Source organism: Citrus sinensis, chromosome 5 (assembly GCF_022201045.2).
Source record: "Citrus sinensis cultivar Valencia sweet orange chromosome 5, DVS_A1.0, whole genome shotgun sequence".
In the NCBI taxonomy this organism is placed as follows: Eukaryota; Viridiplantae; Streptophyta; class Magnoliopsida; order Sapindales; family Rutaceae; genus Citrus; species Citrus sinensis.
The window spans coordinates 33594602-33616687 of record NC_068560.1 but is presented as its reverse complement, the minus strand read 5'-3'; the positions used below and the strand labels follow the sequence as shown (position 1 = coordinate 33616687).

The 22086-nt window shown below is 35.0% G+C and overlaps 2 long non-coding RNA genes across 2 annotated transcripts; one reads left to right on the top strand and one right to left on the bottom strand.

Annotated features, from left to right (window-relative positions):
- Window positions 1-12137: 12137 nt before the first annotated feature.
- Window positions 12138-20455, bottom strand: LOC127902048 (uncharacterized). Its single transcript, XR_008054467.1, has 2 exons — window positions 19779-20455; window positions 12138-12342 (listed from the first exon to the last, which is right to left on the bottom strand). It is a non-coding gene; the product is annotated as an uncharacterized LOC127902048 (long non-coding RNA).
- On the top strand, window positions 18371-19524 carry LOC127902047 (uncharacterized). The gene is made up of 2 exons (XR_008054466.1): window positions 18371-18579; window positions 18700-19524. It is a non-coding gene; the product is annotated as an uncharacterized LOC127902047 (long non-coding RNA).
- Window positions 20456-22086: the final 1631 nt, after the last annotated feature.

Genomic DNA, 22086 nt, shown 5'->3' with positions numbered 1-22086 from the left:
GTTCTATCTCGCGAGACGAGACGCGTCCGACCGGCTTTTTCTCCACTGGCTTCTTCTCGGCTTTCGGGGCCATCGTTTCCTCGACGAGAAAAATTAAAGGGCGTGGGACGATTCTTCTCGATTTGAGAGAAAAAGAAATAAGGGGTTGGTCGGAAGGGGTCACCAAAATAAAAGAGGACAAATGAGAGAGAAACTAATATAAAATGAAAAATGTTTTTTTTTTAGTGAAAAAAGTTGGTAAAATGAGATTCCCTCTTAGATCTGTTTGTCGGATGAATTAAACCAGAAGGATTTTACACTAAAAGAGATTCCCTCTTACACCCTTCATAAAAGAAATCAGAATCTAAGGTAGCAAACAAATGTTATGATGAAAAAATAAATAAATAAGAAAACATAATCTCAAATGGGTGGTGGTTTAGCTAGCTATTAACAAAAGTTCAATGTAGTCGAAGCAGCTGTGGGCTCTGAAATTAATCCTAAATTTGGATAACATGATCAATTAATCAAACACAGTAGTTAAATAGGAAAGTTAACGCAACAAGGAGCAAGAAAGCTAAGAGTATGATCAATTAACTAAATTAGCACTGCCTTAATAACTAATCATAACCCACAAAGCAGCCAACAGCAATACAATGTTCACCAAACAGAGTACTTGATCATCAACCATCATTATTCTATCTGTAATACAACATGATTACCAAATCACGTACATGTTGAACACTTGATCAAGTGATCGATGCGATCATCGTGATGGCGGTGGGTCGCGAGACGGTGGGTCGCGAGAGAGCAGATCATTGAAAATCGTCTTGATAACATTTCCTCTTTTGGGCGGCGCCATCGGCCTCTCCCTGCAGCCGACGGCATTGACCGGCTGCCTGGACCCGCCAGAGCCGTAAGCTGCCCCACTACTTCTGGGTTCTTCGCTGCCTCCTCCTTGCCTGCTGGCTTCACTCATTTTTCTCTTCTTGTGTTCTCAACACACAGCAGCGGCTAAGCCAGCTACTTATGAGGGTGAGGGTGAGGGTGAGGGTGAGGGTGAGTATCAGATAAGAATTTCTGAGTCATGCGTGTTTATTAATTTTGTCATAATCTCTTGAACTTTTATTTGTTACATTTTTCAATCCAACAAGAGAACTCATAGTAACTATGTGAGGCTTCCCATATCGGAATAGTGCTTTTTTAAGCCATACCTCATTCATGACGTCACCAGGTATACGTCAAAGTCTCAGCTCCAACTAATTTTGTGGCACGTGGCCGGCCCCATTCTAGAATCCGAAAGTGAGTTTCATTCATGCATCGATCACTCAATTACTAATATATATATATATATATATATATATATATATATATATATATAAAAGGTTTCAAAAATATTGTTGATGAATTTTGTCAGTTTGCTTATTCACCAATCCCCATCTTCCTTCCCACAATATGGCTTGGCTTTTCTTCAAGTGCATTCACCTTAGATATAGGATTAATAATTCTTGATTTATACAATCAAATATGTAGTGGTATTTTTATTATACACGTCCATTTATTTCTTGTTCTTTGTATTTTGAACCAACCAATCACGAAGTACACCTAATAAAAATATAACGAATGTTCATTAGGAAAAATTGACCTCAAAGAAAATAAAATCAAACAAAATAATACTCACAATCGATATATTTTCACCTTAAATAGCAGAGGATCGTCAATTGTGATTATTAGTTTGCGAAAAAAAAAAAATAGGAGTATTGGCCTCCCCTTGGCAGTGATTTTTTTTTTCTCTTCGTGTATAATATCAGAACCACCCTTGCAAATTTGAAAGTTTTAGAAACTGCCCTTTGCAATTCAGTTTTAGATTTTACACTGCCTTTATAATTTTAAAACCTTCAAACTGCCACCTGTACCATAAGAAAAATGATATGCAACCCCACCAATGTGCCTTACCTCAACCCTATTAAGACAATAATTTGGAACAACTTTATTGTTAATTCAAACTTTTAAGGGTATTCATTAAAATGTTTTAATTTTTATTTACTTTTGTGTGGTTGAGGTGGAATTAGAGTTGCCACTCTATTGTTAATTACTCAAATCATGCATAATTTGTCATTAAACAAACAAATAAATGAATAATCCTGGTTTGAAATTTGAATGGATTTATTTAAGATGGCACTTTAAGCAGGAGATTGAATTTATAATTTAGTAACCTGTTGGAGAAAGAGAGAACTTTATTCAGTAATAATAATAAATGTATGACAATGTTTCATTTAATTGCTGATTAGAAATCCTCCAATTCAAAGCCCCTGGGCGGAACGGGTCGGCAAACCTAAGTTGGGGAATTTATCAATTTGTCTCCTTCATTAGCTGTCTTAGGGATGGCAAAATAATCCGGACCCGGCCCGGACCCGGATGAACCCAGATAATCCGGGCCGGGTTGAACCCGCACCGGAATATAAAAAAATCCGGTTTCGCAATAAATTTTAATAACCCGGATATATCCGGGTCCGGGTCCGGGTTTAGGTTAACCCGGACATCCGGAACCGGATATTTAATTTTAATATTATTTTTTTAATTAATTTTATTGATTAATCTAAATGTGTTATTGTTTAGAAATGTATTAATTTTTTATTTTTAGAATTTTAGAAATTAATATTGATTCATTGATCCGGGTTCAAAACCCGGAATCCGGAAACCCGGAATTTTCCGGGTTGAACCCGGACCCGGGTGAAAAAATTCGGGTTAAAATCCGGGTCCGGGAAAAGAAAATATTATCCGGGTCCGGATCCGGAAAGGCTAAACCCGGACCCGGACCCGGATCCGGATTTTGCCATCCCTAAGCTGTCTTTTGTTCTACTCTTGGGCTTTTGTCCGTAGAAAGTGACACAACTTAAAAGTAAATTTTAACTCCCAAGTATAAGAGTGTCTTGTTGTATTATAACTCGGTGAGTCCGAGGTCGATCCACAGAGAAAAGATTTAATTAGTTTATTTTATTTTATCTAAAAATTGAAATTAAAACTTGAATATAAACAACTTAATTTAAATGAAACTATGGAATTGAACTAGTTATGGTTATGGATCCACTCTTAGAAATAAATAAAACTTAATAAATTCTTTTTGCCAACTTGTTTTAGATTTATTACCCAAAAGATTAATTATACAAATTATTATTATTTTCCCTTTAATTTTATTATGGATTAAGTATTTATTGTGCCAAAATTTAATTTGTCTACAATAAGTCAAAATACCATTTCACCATGCCTTATATTAAGATCTTAAGAATTTATTGTGCCAAATTCATTTGTTTGTCTACAATAAATCAAATTTTCAAAATATAAAACATGTATAAAATTAAATAGAAAATAATTTAATTTATAAAATTAAACATAGAATTTGATTAAATCATATTTATTTCTTAAGAGTTTCACCTTCCCCTAACTAATATTATTTAGTTAAGCATAATTAAAATAAAAAGAAGTAGTAAAATTGAATTACTTATAATTAAAAGAAATAAAAACAACTAAAATTGGAAATAAAACTAATTTTATTAATGAAAATAATTATACAAAATATTAAAAACACACCTGGAAATCAAGATTACAAGGAGATGGAGAGAATTTGAGAAGAAGAGAGTTGTAAAGAGATGATTAAAACATAAAAATGAGGCTCTATTTATAGAAAAATAAATTCATAATCTAGTGCTTTGCGGTCCATCATAGGCTTCATGCATGTGCTTCTCACAACCCTTAGATCAAGATCCAATGGCTGGTCAAACTTCAAAAGTCAACATCACACATGGCATCATTTGACTCGTCCGATTTACCCAAAGAACGGTTGAGATTTGGCAGGTTAATGGGTGGATCGGGTCGACCCGAATACAAAGATTCGGATCCTCCAACTTGCTTCACCAACCATTGCCACGTGGCACAATCATGGCCATTGAATCATGAACGGTTGAGATTTAGTCAAGATTTCCAGTTATCCCATGCACTCATATCTATTGTAAGCTCATTTCATCATCCAATCAGTGCTCGGTCAACAGGAAAAGTCAATTTTTTATACACAAGTCCAATTTTAAGCCGATCTTGACTGATCTTAAGGTTTTCGGACCTCCGGAATCCAAATTTGACCTTCGTTTATCTGTTTGGAGCCTCGAAGTACATGAAATTAATAATTTTCCTAATAAACACATAAAAATACACAAAATTAAATATATTTAAAACATAATTAATAATTCATAATATATTACATAAACACAAATATAAATTATAACATAAGCATAAAATAACATATTATCGCTTGATAATTAAACAATTTTTAATACTAATCAGAAAGCAAAGAGACAGAGCCGAATAGTGACAGTAAGTGGAGCACTAGATGAAACTGTTAAAATCACGAACTAAGTTATTACTATTAGAATAGTGACAGTAAGTGGAGAAAGAAATTAATAAGAATAGTGTTATGTATATATAAATATAAAATTATGCATGTCATTGTAATAATAAATCAGTAAGATGAAATCTTGCTGAATATAAAAAAGAGAAATTATCATTCGTATATTTTATAGTTGCTCTATTATAAAAAATATTACAATACTTTAAGGGTGTATTAATCGTCCACCCTAAGTTGACAAAATGTATCTACCATCCATAAAACTATTACTTACCATTTAAATAGGGTGACGCCAAAAGGGTAATTTAGTTTTTTCATATGATACAATTGATAATTTTTTTTTTATTTTAATTTAAATTTCAAGGGTAAAATCGTTAATTTACTATAATTCCATTAACTTTCAAATGGTAGCTAACGGTTTGATGATTGACAGATAATTTTATCAATTTATGATAGATGATTCATACACTCTTAAAATATTATAATATTTTTTTATAATAAATCAACTATAAAGGATACTATTAATAATTTCCCTATAAATAAATATGTCTATTTGTCTACTGAATGTCTGTTCTTGTTGCAAAAAGTTGGTACGTAGGCCATGCACCAGCTGCAGCCTGCAAGGCGTGCAGTACATCACATCAAGCTATCAACTCACATAATTACATACAGGTTAATGCTAAGTTACATGCATGTACCTTACACCCCTCTCACATGAATAGTAAATGATGTGGGTCCATTCACTATTCATGTGAGAGGAGTGTAAGGTACATGCATATAACTTAGAGGGATCCTTACATACAATGATACAAACAATTGTGAACTTGGCTAGATGAGATGTGATGTGATTGACCATTTCGCCTTGGATAAGCCACTAATGCACCAGCTCTGCCGAAGGGTCGGTGCATGACGTTCATTGCCCATAATTAATCCAAAGTGAGCACATACATGCACAATTCAATTGTGGGTGTGATTATCAGCGTCGTACTTCTCATTCTTGACAATAATTAGACAACTTCATTAATGGAGTTGAGACTTGAGATTATTAAAAAAGTATTGCCGGCCGATGAAAGGAGAGAAAAACGTCAAAGGGCATGATCATTTGGGTGCCACGTACAAAAACAAGTAGAGCAGTGGACGAGTTCGTGATCACCATCGGCATCTGCATGCCAGTAAAATCAACGTTTGAGACCCACATTGATTTGGATAAAGATTTTTGTTATTATATATACTTGCAGCCCGCCGCGCCAGCCCCAGAGCAGGCCGAGGGACTTTTGTCTCATACGATCTTTGGAAGTCAAGTCACCGTCGCGTCGACCAGCTGGTTAATTTTCAGGGAATTAAAATTGACGCCTAACAGAATTTTAAGCACATATATAATTTAATTCTAGAGGATCGGAATAAATTAAACCCAAACCATGCATGTAATTCGTAAACTTCGCGTGATCTGTTTAACAAAAAGGCCGCCGACCAGCGCTTTGTTGAAAAAATAAATGATTTTCTTTTCTTCACGATCGTACTGTAATTCGTTCAATTTAAATTATTATATGCCTTTATCTTTGGTTGCAACTTGCAAGGACGATAATACACGACAAGCAACATCAAAGCCAGAAGGTTACAGCTTCTGAATCGTACCCATTATTGCTCAAGCTTAAATTAATTCAAGATGTCCCATTTTTTCCCCGTTGAGTGGTATAAATGATGTCTTCATATATTACACAAAAAAGTCATTTTAAAAATATGCCACAGGATATTCGTCTTTATCTAGAGGCCACTTTTTGGTCAGTGATTAAAATTTATATTTTTATGGGACGGCAAAGATTTTATGTTACAATTTGATCCCGCAAAATTGAACTCTTGATCTTCATAAACATTACGTCACCAATAACAACGTCACCAAAAATTTTGCTCCAAAATGAATTAATTAATTTTGTCGTTTAGAATACAAATAAAGCTAGATTCCAATAGGAAGATCTTTGCATGCATCATCTCACTATTCATATTGCGGCCGGTCCCATTTTATGGAGTAATTTCCTTTTCTAGTCTCCAGTTTTTTCACGAACTAAAGCCTAAAGGGTGCTTTATTTCCTTTGTTGTGATTGTATCTTTACCTTTTGAAGCAAACCAAAAGATTATGCATATTTGAAGAGATTATTTTTTAACTGGTCACGATTTGATCTGATCTGTAGGGTAACACACTGCAGTATCTTTGGTTAAAATTGATTTTAGTAAGGGAGATAAATATTATACAAATTCATTACAACCGTCAATTTCTCTTCTTGCAGAAATAAAATGACCTGAAGATTCTTTGAACCTAGAAAGTTGATTTGAAAACGATGAGACGGCATGTATTAATGAAATTAAAGCCTACTGAATGCGATGCATCATGCATTTTGGAGATCAAAGTTTATTTGCGTTTCCAGAGAAGTGGGTAAAAAGATGGTCAAAAGATGAGATGGAAAACACTAATTAATAGGTGCCTTGTCTCACGTTAGCAGCCTGCGGATATGTTATTAATTGATGAGCTTTCGACCATTTGATTTTACTTATATCCATGTGACCTAGTCGGAGCTCCACTTTTTAATTTCTTTTTCATTCTATGACAGTGTGCCATTGGAGTTTTGTGTTGCAGCAAGCCTGTTAAACCACGGCTGGAACTAAATGCAGCAGCGTACAAACTTCAGCCGCAGATATAAATTAACTGTTTTAGACCCACGTGGATAAGGGTTATAATTATTAAGTTGATTTATTAATTTATGATGTGGGTATTTTATGTATTACGTGCAAGTGAGATTGTAATATTTTGTGATTTGAAATTTAGAAAGAAAACGGTTAACCGTTTTAGATAAAACGGCTAGCCATTTTTGTCCAGAGAGTAGGTTTTGGATTCTGCAAAAAACGGCTTGTTGTTTTCTGAGAAAGCGGCTAATCGTTTTCATCTAGAGAGCGTGTTTTATGTTCTACAGAAAACGGCTAACCGTTTGGATAAAACGACTAACCGTTTATTTCCAGAGAACAACTTATTTTGACATTCTGGAATAAAACGGCTCGTCGTTATTGAGAAAACAGCTAACCGTTTTCTTCCAAAGAGCGTGTTTTCACGTCAACTGAAAAAACAGTTAGTAGACTTAAAAAATTCAATTGTGAATGGGTACAAATTTCAAACCAAAAGAGTGTCTTTAAAGAAGTACCATTTCTAATGGTTGTATTCTTTCAAATAAACATCTTCTTCATTAAAATAGACACACACTTTACATTAAAAGACTAGAAAATTACAGATTTCATATGTGTTCTTGAAATACAATTTTATTTGCTAGAGATTGTATTAAGGATTTGTTATATCTTGGAGGTAAGTTACCATTAAAACTCTATAGCAACTCAAGATTGGTGAGGATAAATAAAACCTTAAAAAAAAAGTGTGCAAACACGTTTCAAATCTTATCAAATTCTCTTACTGTTATTTGCCTCCATATTCGAAAATCCACCAACGTTACGAGTGACAGATCTGGATTTTGCCTTCTCTCTTTTTCCTCTCCTTTCTCTCATGTAACTTTTCCTTGGTCGGTCCAATGAGTCATGAGTGAGTTACCAGTAAAAGGGGAGCAGTTGGGAAGTGACAAATTACCCCCACAAGAATCAAGATTTCCTTTTCAGCTTCTTTACTCCCTTACTTTCCGGGGGTGTGGCAAATAAACATAATCTCCTTCTCAGGATAAAAATATTTCTAAATTGCTGCTACATATTCCGATATTTATTATAAACATGGAACTTAATGTTCATTATAAGTGCCAGAATAAATGCTTACGAGATTCTCATTAATGGCAAATTAACGAGTAGAAGAATATTGTTCTTTTTATTGAATTAATTAGTGTGTAGCCAGTTACAGTTTTATATTGATTGCCTTATATGTAAACTGCCAATTTTCGCCTTGCCCATTTCACCGATAGTGACAGCAATTGCAGATTTCACACGCATTTTTCAGAATTGAGCTTAGAATATTAAAGCACTTTTTTTTACTCCCTCCGTCTTAGCTTCCATGTGTTGCAGCTTTAATTAGTAATTATGCTCCATTTGAAGATGATCACATGCTTCCAAGTTTCCACTTGGAGTTAATTAGGTGGGGGACATAAAAGATTTTGTGCTACACATATAATTGTCGTTCGATTAATGAATTTGGTCCTACATGTCTCAAAAGTCGTGTCCATCCGTTATTCATTGATCCCACCATGATTACATAAAGCTGGGAATTAATAGGCATTAGATTAAAATCTACATGTTCATCATTGTACAAGATTTCATACATGTTCATCATCCGCTATTCATTGATCCCACCATGATTACATAAAGCTAGGAATTAAGAAACATTAGATTAGAATCTACATGTTCATCATTGCACAAGATTACATACATGTACATCATTGAGTAAAGTAGAGTGGGAGAATAACAATTTCTTGTCATCTTCATAGATTGAACATGAAATTAGAGACCGACACGTTCTCAATAAAGGAAACCGTAATGTAAATGCACGCATGCACTTGCACATATTGGAAACAAACCGGCAAACAGCTTTGTGTAGAGACAAGAATACCAAGAATCAAATTACTGTTATATCCCCAGCTACGTCGTGGTCCAATAAAACATACAGTGATTTTATAAACATGAAATTCAGGAAATGGAGCTTGCTATATTGCGGATTATGCAACATACACAGCCAATGGTTGGCAACCATGTGTCCTGAGGGGAGAGAAAAAGCATTGAAATACATACAAGCAATGAGAGCTGGCAGCCAATGGGTCTGTAAGTTACACGATCCGTAACTTACCCAACTCCGAAATTTTCAGTACCATCACATCACTTGTCACAACAAGTAGTAGCATAATAAATTAAACATAATAGATACGCCGCTGCTGCCGCCGTCGCCTCCAGAAGTATCGACGACGACGACGACGACGACAAGATTTGAAAGGAATATGTGATTGACACAACAATAAACTAATATATAAGAACGTTAGCAGTATATTATAAAATCACCCTTCACCCTCCATAGGAGAACTTTGGCAATTTTAGCTAGCTATGGAGTATATGGGGACACATACTTACTCTTCTTGGCATTTTTTTTAGTGTTGGAGCCAGAGGAAGAAGAGCAAAGAGAAGAACAAGATTGGACTATTGATTCAAACACCATTGTCTTCACTGACTTCTTTGGTGCTGGAATTACAGTGGCAACACTCTGTATCTTGGCCTTTCCCGTTTCTTCTTGTGCTGGTTTCACTTTATTAACCCTGCCTGCCTCGTTGCTCATTTTAAATTTCTTCGCCAACTCAATGGATCTCTCTCTCTAACTTGTTTTTTGTGTTTCAATATGGTAATAAGAATTTGCCAAATGTTTGCTTTTTATGTGTAATAGAGAGATTGGAGATGATCTGTTCTGGGTGTAACTTCGCGACGAAGCAGTCCGTAATTTGTTGACACGTATAGTTAGGGCATAGTAGACGTTAACAAAGCCAGTGGCGTATCAAAACATACATGTGCTCACTAGCTTGTCCCTGTTGAATTCAATTTGATGTGATGTGATGTTCGTGTAATTTTAATTACCTCGAATAAAATTAGATTAGCGATACTAGCAAATCACTAACCACACACCCTCATTACTTTTAGTGAAGGGTCCAAAAGAAAAAAAAAAGTGTCAATTGAATAATGTAATGGTGATCACATCCTTATCTGGTCTTTTGGTCATTTCCGCTTGCCAAGATCATTATAACCTTCCACGGTGGAATAAATATTTTTTTAATATTACTAAAGGAAATCCGAGGACACATCATATGGAGGTTTTGTATTGAGTCGGTATTACGTACTTATTAATTGTTCAATTCATTATTTCAAATCTCGCTAAGAGATATCATCGCTCAACTAATTTTTTATACCAAATTATAAAAAGCAAAAAAGTTCACAAAAAAAAGGCCCTACAAAATTTTCTGTAAAAAAATGACGTAACTTCAACCTCCATAAGAATTACCTAAATATTTTAAAAGTATTATATGTAAATTACCTAAGGGCGAGAACCAACAAAACTCTTAATTGTTGAATTTATTATTTCAAATCTCGTTAAGAGAGATCATCGCCCAACTAATTTATTATACCAAATCATAAAAACCAAAAAAGCTCACAAAAAAAAAGGCCCTACAAAATTTTATAAAACTTGATATGGAAGAAATTCTAGAACAAAAATCAATTTGCTATTTTTGTAAATTGACGTTTTCTTCCATGATGCTAAAGATTTTCTTTTTACAAATCTAGTAAAAGACATTTCCCTTTTGTCTGATAAGCATAGCTGGATGTATTGCTTTCGTTGGTTCTGTGTAAATATATCAAAAAAAGAGTCTTAATTGGCTGCTCATCAAGTGACCATCAACTTCTAAAATTAACAAAATTATTTATAGTTATCTAAGTGACAATTAAAAAGTTCAAGATTTGATGAGGCTTTATCTCATTGCATTTCAGCAATATATATTGTTTCTACTCCTTATCCACTCAATTTTCAGTTACCACAACTGCTCATGGCTAAGCTTCCCCCACTAAGCTACCTAATTAGTGATTTGAAACAAAAATACAATATTTTTCTTTTGTCATTCTCAAATAGCACCACTATTTTTCTCACGTGACTTCGTTAAAATTTTTAAAACTTTATTTATCCTAATTCTTTATATTAATCACTTTTTATGCTTCTTTAATGATAATAAATATTTTTATATTTATTTATCACGACCCTTAAATAAATTTATATTGATATTTTTATCACCATAGCTGTGCTCGTTCTTCCAAAAATCTAACCGTCCATCATCCATCTTAGTTTTCCTAATATTATTGATATAATAATACACACGTTCGTTTTTGCTTGGGGGACACCGTGTATCATCATGATCATGATCGTTTCCTCTGTGTCCGTACATTGTTTTCGATTGACACAGTTAAAAGTTCGTTTGTTTAATGAAAAATTAATCACGTTTCTTCGGAATGCGAAAGAAAGAATGGCGTGATGTGCTCCAGCTCCAGTGCCTGTTTTTATTTTCAATTATTTAGTCTTATTTAATACATGGATTCAAACTAACTTTTCTCTCTCTCTCTCTCTCTCATCGACTGGAGTCACTGGACTGACTCACCTTCCAGTCAAAGAAGAAAAAGGGTCTTGTCACCGGGGAAAAATTCTCCTCTCCGGCGAAAACAGCTTCTTTTCCGATCAAAATTTCCGACGGAGTAAACCTTTTTGCCGGCTTTTGCTCTGCAGATGGTCTATGCGATGCCGACTCCTGCAATCATCGGCACCCAACAACACCAATCTGAGATTCCGACGACCTTCACGAGGTTGTTTCAGTCGAAGACTTTAATTGGAGTAAAGCCAAGCGGTTTCATCGGGATTTGGGACCGGCTTGATCAGAGTCCAAATTCTCTCTTCCGCCGGAACCCCACCCAAGTCTTGACCCGAAGCCTCAACCATGGCGGGTAATTTTTCGTTTGTTGGATTGATCATTGTGATAACTATCAGTTAAAGAGAAATTACAAGTCTTTTTTTTTTTTTTTTGGATTGAATGGTGGAAATTGCAAGTTAGAACATGCATTAGACAAACAGAAGGGGCCCTGTTTCCCGGAAAATATGTAATCTTTCATCATATATGGTGTTTAAGATTAAGTCCTTAATTATATTACTTCTCTTGCGCTATGTTTATGGATATAGCTGAGGATTTGATTTGATCATGTCACCCAATTGATAAAGAGCACAGATCCATCTAAATATCATAAGAGAGAAACTCCACTCTCAGGTACAGAATCAAAGATGACTCATCAATATACAGACAAAACATTTACAAGTAACCAGTGGAGCAACAACAAAAGCACACTCTGTAATTCAAGACCCAGTTTACAAGGTTAGAACCAACAAATTACATCAAGATATATAATAAACAGACGACCTTATCTTAGCTTACACTTTGGGTTTGTGGGAGTTGGAGCAAAGCGAAGCCAGAAATTGGACCAAGCAATCAAACACCATTCGCTTCACAAGTCTCCTCGGTGCTGGGATCACACTCGCCTTCTTTGCTTTCAACCAATATGTCTCATCCTCAGCCTTAGCCTCAGACCTTGCCGTGACCATTTCTTCATCCCTTGGGTTCACCCTCACCGCCATCTCTGTCTCAAATGCTCAAGCCTTGGCCCTACGAAGCTGGACGAATTAAAAGATTAAGACTCACTCTATGCGAAATTATGTTTCTTGGTTTAGTCTACTGCTTTTATATTGAGAGAAAAGCTTGAGTGACAGTGAGAAATTGTGGGAATTTTCATAGTTTGATCTTGGGAATTAGTGGGAATGAAAGCTTGAATGGCAAGCAATTCTATAGAAGATTCCTTGCTTACGTCATCCATTTTTTTGTCTCTTTGCGGTGCCAACGTCATTCTCCTCCACAAGCCGGCACTTCAAATGTAAACCTCTAATTAATTGGTTCATTAATTAATTAAAAAAATTCCATGTGGCAAAGTCGGCACACAAATTGCATGGGTAGTGCTATAAATGATGAATGTCATTTATTTGTGCTAATCATGATTTTTCACCAAAATCCAACAATAAATCGATTCTTAAGAAATGGACCAACAACTTAATCAATTAGTACCTTTTTAATATTTAGTGAACTTGAGAGACAAATCTGTCAGCCTATAAAATTAAAAAAAAAATGTTTTACTACGATTTGAATGAAGACGTCTTAAGTAATTAAATTGTAATCGTTGTTAATTTATTCGAAGTAATTGGTATTATTGATTTTAATGGGCTAGTCTCTTTCTCATGATTTAAAAAAAGAATTTATGTTATAAAAAAAATAAAATCACATGCACGAATAAAATAAATGAGTAAAATATTTCTACAGTTGATTGCGAATACAACGATAATTAATGGCTTCCCAGCCCCCACGTGTGGATGCCATTAATTCTTGCCGAAAGACGCTTCTCTTGGGGGCAGTTGAGATCGTGATTTGCTTAATTTGTTGTTGATATATGATTAAAAAAATAAATGTGTACGAATTTGACAAAAAGTTCGGGCAATGGGCTCGCATTTCAAATATTGCGGCTGTTTCTAGACGAGAATTTACTTTTACTCGTGTGTCAACTTTTAGTATTAAAGAGACATAAATTTCTTGCCGCAGTAAATTTGACCAATATCTCAAGGGTAACATACAACATAAAAATCTGAAAATAGTTAAAAAGAATTAATGAATTTGTTGAATATTTTGCAGTTATAATCTCCGCTGTTCCAGTATTATTCAGGGAGCAGCTGTACTGTGCTTAGTAACCTAGTGAACTAGTCTCTTTGGATAACTCCAAACTTATAAATTGAAGTATAATTTGTGAAATCCAGTTGCTGTAATTTTTAAATAGGCTAACATCGGGAAGCCTTTTTTTTTATTATTATTAAACTATTGTAATATACATAAATTACAATGCGTTAAGATTAGTTGGAAATTTGCTTTTACTAATAAATAGGGAGATAAACGCTCTATCCACAATTGTGGCAGACAAAAAATTTTGAGTTATTATTAATTAAGGACTTAAACTGGTTGCCTCTCAACTTTGTAAAGAGTGCAAGCCAACCACTAGGCTAAGGCTTTACTTGCATCATCATCGGGAATCGAAGGTGAGTAGAAAGCCCAAAGAAGCAGTGTGTAGCCACAAACAATCATCATCATAAATTAGAAAAAGAAACATAGATTTGGTAGTAGTTTATTAAATGAACATCATGTGCAAATCCAATACATAACACTTAAATCAAAAGTATTTATGATCTAATTAATTAAATATGATTTAGTTAGAACTGGTTCGATGGCTACGTAAGCTAATACATTAATTATTAATAAATTAATTGTCTTGTCCCATTCTCCTTGCAATTTATTACATAATCTTCTTTGAACCTAATTTTAGTTTTTAAGAAAAACTGAACAAGAATCTAATTAAACCCAATTATTAATTGGTTTATGAGAAAAAATAATGCAATCGACTAAGATCTAGAAACCTTATCTAAAGGGAATCTAGCATCATCAAATTAGACAATAAAAGCTGCGTATAGTCAGCATAATCAACTCAATTACATTGTTTATTTGGTCAAGTCTCCAACCGTGCCTGCATGCTTGTGAAAGGGGGGCTACTCAACCAATTTTGCCTCCCATTGACTCATTCCAAAGACCAGTCGCTTGCATAAATTACCTGTCAAATTCGACAAAAGTTCGAATTTGACAAAAGCTCGAGCTAAAATTGAAGAAAGTGCGAATTTGGTGAAATTCTTCAATACCAAGTCTAATTACCTGCAAAATATTTTGCTCTTCAAAAGGACTCAAAATTTTCAATTCCAGCTAAAGGGATTCAAAGAAATTGAAAGGGAGAACCATTAATCATTGTAATTGACATGTTGATAGAGATAAATATGTATAGAATAAGATCATGCATGCTGGAGCTGATGGGAAATCCAAGGCAGCAAATGCTTTGTGGGAGTCGAAATAAACTAAATCCATTCTCCAAAAATGGTGTTTTCATCCATTTTGGCCAATTACTGACGAGGCCAGGGATATAATTTCCAAGAACTTGTTATAAAACTTCCCTATATTGGCCTTAATTAAATATCAGCCTATGAATATATATTTTTAATTCGTCCTCGATTAGAAAGAACAGTTGAAATCGAAAGAGTGTTTGAACAATCAACATAAAGTGAGAGATCATAGTAATTGATTGATTGTGACAAGGACCGTTTGAATTAATTAAATCGAATTTGAAAAGATCAAAATGTTTTTTGGTAGAGGAAAATATGCACATTTATGATTGCATTAAAATTGTTTAAGAAAGTGCCAATGTTTTTTTCTTTTCTTTTTTTTAAAGAAATTAGGTAGATGGTGATAATTTTGGTCTAATTTTTTTTATAATTTTGATTTAAAATATGAACAAATTTACTTTTCATGAAAATTTTATCTCTATAACAAATATTCTATAAAATGTGCCTATAGAACAAACATGTATTGTATGGAATAAGCTTAGAAGCATACATATATTCTATGAAATGTGCATACAAGCCTAAAAAATTAAAAATCAAAAAATAAAAAATTCTACAAAATGCGCCTACAAACAAACAAACACTTTATATAACATGCCTAGGGGTAAAATTTTACAAATATGTCTAATAAGTCTACTAGCAAACTTTTTTAAAAAGATTTATGTAGGGCCATTGTTTACAAGAATGGACTAAGACCAATTATTTAGAAAAAAAAATTGAAGTGCCTATGAGTAAAGACTATACAAGACTTCGCTTATAGGTGATATATCGCTTAACCAATCCTCTCAATAAAGAACCAATATAAAGGCCAAAGTTAAGCCCAAGCCTATTAAAGGTTAATAGCAAAAAATTAGGACTAGTATGTAAAGAGTATCTGTCATTAATAAGTATAGACACATATTGATAGGTGCCATTATTAATGAGCTTTATAAACATTTGTCATAATAATAATGCCACTTGTCATAATAACTGCTTTACCTTAATGCTTCAAGTTGTCTAGTAAAGGTTAAGACCTCCCTTATTTAGAGGTAAGACATAAAATAAATACAAAAATTGTTGTCCACTTTCGTCTAAATTCTCTCTCTCTCTCAAGAAATTGAGTGCAAAGCGCTAACTTGAGCGTCGAAGGATTATCGTCGACAATCTTGACACCCTTCGACAATTTTTGTTTTCTTGGCCGAATAATTAACTACAGCAAGAACATGATTGGAGACACTTGCATCAAGAGAAAAAGTACTATAAAATTTCATGATGAAGAAATTCTAGAACAAAAATCAATTAGTGTTGATTGATAAAAAATTTGCATTAACATAATTAAAGATGTATAACTGGCAACTGCGCTGTATGGGTAATTGGGTTATGGATATACACCTGAATTTTTGTAAATTGATGTTTTCTTCCATGATGCTAAAGATTTTCATTTTACAATTCTTCTAAAAGATATTTCCCTTTTGTCTTTTCTTTTCGTCTGATAAGCATAGCTGGATATGCCAATGATGTATTGCTTTCGTTGGTTCTGTGTATATATAAAAAAAAAAAAAGTCTTAATTGGTTGCTCATCAAGTGACCATCAACTTCTAAAATTAAGAAAATTATTTAATATCTGAAAGGACAATCAAAATTCTACTAGAAAAAAAAAATGTTGTTCCAATTATTATAATTATTTAAGGGACAATTAAAAAGTTCAAGATTTGATGAGGTTTTATCTCATTGCATTTCAGCAATATATATTGTTTCTACTCCTTATCCACTGAATTTTCAGTTACCACAACTACTCATGACTAAGCTTCCCCACTAAGCTACCTAATTTGAAACAAAAATACAATATTTCTCTTTTGTCATTCTCAAAATAGTTCAGATGAACTTCAAGTTCGTTGACACTTGAAAAAAAAACAAATATTGTTGGTAGATTTTCTTACCAATATAGCAACAGCATTCACAGTCAGAACTTAAAACTAAAAGGGGTTTGAAACTGAAGAGGAAGACTATCTGACAGGATTTTATTGAAGTAAAAAGAGAAACAAAGCCTGTATTAAGAATTAAAGAGGATCCTATTAATAAAAACAATCATATTAAAATTATATTGATATTTTTATTAGGGGTGGGCGTTCGGTTTGGATTAACCGGTGAAACCCGAACGGATTCAAAGCTTCAACCCGTTCGGGTTAAATTTCGGTTCGGGTTGAATCCGAACCGAATTTTCAACCCGTTCGGGTTGAAGCTTTTTTTTTAAGATTTAACTTTTAAATTAAAAATATATGTACATTAATTAAACAAAAAAATCCCTAAAAATCCCTAAACAAAAATCTCACTTCATCTCCCTCCCGGCCCCGGCCTCCCCCTCCTTGCTCCCTCTTCTCAGTTCTCACTTTCTGAGAACTGTGGCCGACGACATCAGCACTTCAGCAGCAGCCACAGCAGCCCCGTTCAGCACTTCAGCTCCAACAGACAACAGCCACAGCAGCCCACGACGACAGCACTCACAGCAGCAGCCAGCAGCCCCGTCCAGCTCCAATAGACACCAGCCGTTCATCGCAGCCCACTCGCCGTCAGCCAGCACGCCTCGCCGCAACTGCGCTGTGCGTTCACCTCGCGTCCCACTCAGCCCAGCATAGTCTTGATCTGCCGACGCTGTAGCTGCTCCGACCTCCGAGATCAAGGTTTGTCTTGCCTTGCCGACGGCGACGCTGTAACTTGCTGAAGCTTTTTTTCATTCTCACCACATCTTCACATAAACATAAACAGAAACCCCAAACTCACTCCAAAACGAAGAGCTAAACCCAACAAGATTGTTGCTATTAATTAAATTGTAAATTTTTAATTAATTGATTGACAATTATTCAATTATTTGAAGTGGGATTGTTGTTGTTGATTGATAATTGAACAAATGGAGATTGCTATTAGTTAAATTGGAGTGGGTTTATTGATAATTGAACAATTGGAGAGTGGAGACGGTTATTGATTAAATTGGAGCGGGTTTGCTGCTGCTGTTATTATTAATTAAATTGGAGATTGTTAATTAATTGATTGATTAATTGATTAATTTTTGCTGTTTTTTAGATTAAATTGTTTCAATCCATTCTAACCCGAACTAACCCGAATTATTCTAACCCGAACTAACCCGAATTAATCCGAACCGAAATTGTAACCCGAATTATCAACCCAATCCGATCCGAATTGTCAACCCAAACCGAACCGAACCGAATTAAATTCGGTTCGGTTTGGTTCGGGTTGGCGTTTTCAACCCGATTGGGTTCAATTCTCCAACCCGAACGGGTTGAAACCTAAACCGAAACCCGAACAACCCGAACCGAAACCCGATTTGCCCACCCCTAATTTTTATCACCATAGCTGTGTTGTTCCATATTGCGAAAAAAAAAAAGGAAAAATAAATCTAACTGTATAAGAATCTAACCGTCCATCATCCATCTTTTAGTTTTCCTAATATTATTGATATAATAATACATGTTCGTTTCGCTAGGGGGAGACCATGTATCATCATCATCATCATGATCGTTTCCTCTGTGTCCGTACATCGTTTTCGATTGACACAATCAAAAGTTCATTTGTTTAATGAAAAATTAATCACGTTTCTTCGGAATGCGAAACGAAGAACGGCGTGGTGTGCTCCAGTGCCTGTATTTTAATTCAATTATTTAGTCTTATTTAATACATGGATTCAAACTAACTTTTCTTTCTCTCTCCCCCTTTCTTTCATCGACTGGACTGACTCACCTTCTAGTCAAAGAAGAAAAAGGGTCTTGTCACCGGGGAAAAATTCTCCTCTCCGGCGAAAACAGCTTCTTTTCCGATCTAAATTTCCGACGGAGTAAACCTTTTTGCCGGTTATTGCTCTGTAGATGGTCCATGCGACGCCAACTCTTGCAATCATCATCACCCAACAGCACCAACCTGAGTTCCCGAAGACCTTTATATATATATTTTCTTATTTAATACATGGATTCAAATTAACTTTTCTTTTTCTCTCTCTTCCTTTCATCTACTGCACAGTCTGCACTGACTCACTTTCTAGTAGAGAAGAAAAGGGTCACGTCACGAGGAAAAAAATTCTCCTCTCCGTCGAAAACAGCTTCTTTTCCGATCAAAATTTCCGACTGAGTAAACCTTTTTGCAGGCTTTTGCTCTGCAGATGGTCTATGCGATGCCGACGCCTGCAATCATCAGCACCCAACAGCACCGATCTGAGTTTCCGACGACCTTCGCGAGGTTGTTTCAGTCCAAGACTTTAATTGGAGCAAAGCCAAGCGGTTTAATCGGGATTTGGAATCGGCTTGATCAGAGCCCAAATTCTCTCTTCCGCCGGAACCCCACCCAAGTCTTGACCCGAAGCCTCAACCTTGGCGGGTAATTGTGCGTTTGTTGGATTGATCATAGTGATAATTATCATTTAAAGAGAAATTACAGGTCTCTTTTTTTTTTTTTTTTTTGAATGGTGGAAATTGCAAGTTAGAACATGCATTAGACAAATAGAAGGGGCCCTGTTTCCCGGAAAATATGTAATCTTTCATCATATATGGTGTTTAAGATTAAGTCCTTAATTATGTTATTTCTCTTGCGCTATGTTTATGTATATAGCTGAGGATTTGATTTGATCATGTCGCCCAATTGATAAAGAGCACAGATCCATCTAAATATCATAAGAGAGAAACTCCACTCTCAGGTACAGAATCAAAGATGACTCATCAATATACAGACAAAACATTTACAAGTAACCAGTGGAGCAACAACAAAAGCACACTCTGTAATTCAAGACCCAGTTTACAAGGTTAGAACCAACAAGATATATAATAAACAGACGACCTTATCTTAGCTTACACTTTGGGTTTGTGGGAGTTGGAGCAAAGCGAAGCCAGAAATTGGACCAAGCAATCAAACACCATTCGCTTCACAAGTCTCCTCCGTGCTGGGATCACACTTGCCTTCTTTGCCTTGAACCAATATGTCTCAGCCTTAGCCTCAGCCCTTGACGTGACCATTTCTTCATCACTTGGGTTCACCTTCACCGCCATCTCTGTCTCAAATGCTCAAGCCTTGGCCCTAGTAAGCTGGACGAATTAAAAGATTAGGACTCACTCTATGCGAAATTATGTTTCTTGGTTAAATTTAACCGCTTTTATATTTGAGAGAGAAGCGTGAACGACCGTGAAAAATTGTGGGAATTTTTCATAATTTGATTTTGGGGCAGTGAGAATGAAAGCTTGGAGGGCAAGCAATTGTAAAGAAGTTTCCTTGCTGAGACACGTGTCTGCACAAGCAAGTTGGCATATAAGTTGCCGGACAGTGCCCACGTCATTCACTCACTGGTTTTACGTCAGTCGGCACTTCATTTATTAATTAGCAAAATTCTATCCAGCAAAAGTTGGCACATAAATTGTGCGGGTAGTGCTATAAATGATGAATCTCATTTATTTCTGCTAATCGTGATTTTTCACCAAAATCCAACAATAAATCAATTCTTAAGCAAACAATAAGAAGCATAAAAAAAAAAAAAAAGCAAACAATAAGAAATGGGCCAACAACTTAATTAATTTAAACTTTTTTAATATGTAGTGAACTTGAGAGATAAATCTGTCAGCCTCTAAATGAAAAAAAAAAAATTGTTTTACTACAATTTTAATGGAGACGTCTAAGTAATTAAATTGCAATCATCGTTAATTTATTTGAAGTAATTGGTATTATTGATTTTAATGGGCTAGTCTCTTTCTCGTGATTTAAAAAAGAATATATGTTATAAAAAAATAAAAATCACATGCGCGTATAAAATAAATGCGGAAAATATTTCTACAGCTGGCTGCGAATAGGACTCAACAACGTGGCCCGCTGTCTCTTATGAAATAGCATGATAGTTACCGGCTTTCCGTCCCCCACGTGTGGATGTCATTAACGTTCGCAGGAAAACATTACTAAAATATTCTCAGCTGGCCCCACGTGTTCGGGCCAGTTGAGATCATGATTTGTGGACCTGTCTATGTTACAGATTCTGTAACAAACATCTCCCGTCATCCCACCATCCGATTTTCTTTTGTTTAGTTTCTCACTCCACATCCAACCACATCCAACGGCTGATGCTGCAGTCTGTACCTTACAGATTCTGTAACGTAGTTTTGTCCCAGTCCATGATTTGTTTAATTTGTTATTGGTTGACTAAATATGTACAATTTATCAAAAAATACAAATAAAAAATAAAATATGTACGAATCTGACAAAGTTCGAGATAACAGCAAGGCAGGCAATGGCCCAGGCTTGGCAAAATCCGGGTCCGGTCCGGGTTTTGGTGTTGCCCGGGACCGGACCGGATGAAAGAAATGCAAACCCAGACCCGGGTTAAAACCTGGTTTTTCCGGGTGCGGTCCGGGCTTGAGCCCGGCACCTTCCGGGTCCGGGTTTTGATCCGGGCTTTTTAAACCCGCATGTGATAAATTTAATTTTTTTTCAATTTTTTTCTTCAATTTTTTTTAATTTCTCTAACAATACAAATTTTAAAAAAGAAAATAATCAAATAAACTCATTCAATTTCAAATTTTAAAAAAGAAAATAGTCAAATACAAATATATAACACATTAACAATACAAATTTTGCACAAATGATAAATAAAAATTATTTCAATCTACTTTTTAATACCTAAATTTATCCAATTTCTAACTTAAACTCATTCAATCTATATATAAAATAAATAAATTAAATTCAACAACACAATAAATTTAAATAACATCCAATATATCATAAATTCATAATTATATATTTATATATAATATATTTATTTTTTTAAAATTTATTAAAAAACCGGGTCCGGTCCGGGTTCCGGGTTTTTTGTGTTAAACCCGGACCCGGGACCGAAAATATCCGGGTTTGAGAATTTCAAACCCGGATCCGGTTTTTATATGCATGCAGTCAGGGTTTTGCCCGGATCGGATTGGCCGGGTTCGGGCCGGGTCCGGTCCGGGCGGGCTTTTTTGACACCCCTAGCAATGGGATGGATTTCAAATATTGCAGTTCGTTCCAGATCAGAAATTTACTTCTACCCATTTGTCAACTTTCACTTTTTTAGAGAAATAAATTTCGCTCTGCCGTTAATTTGACCAACTACCAAATATGTGTACTTTAATTC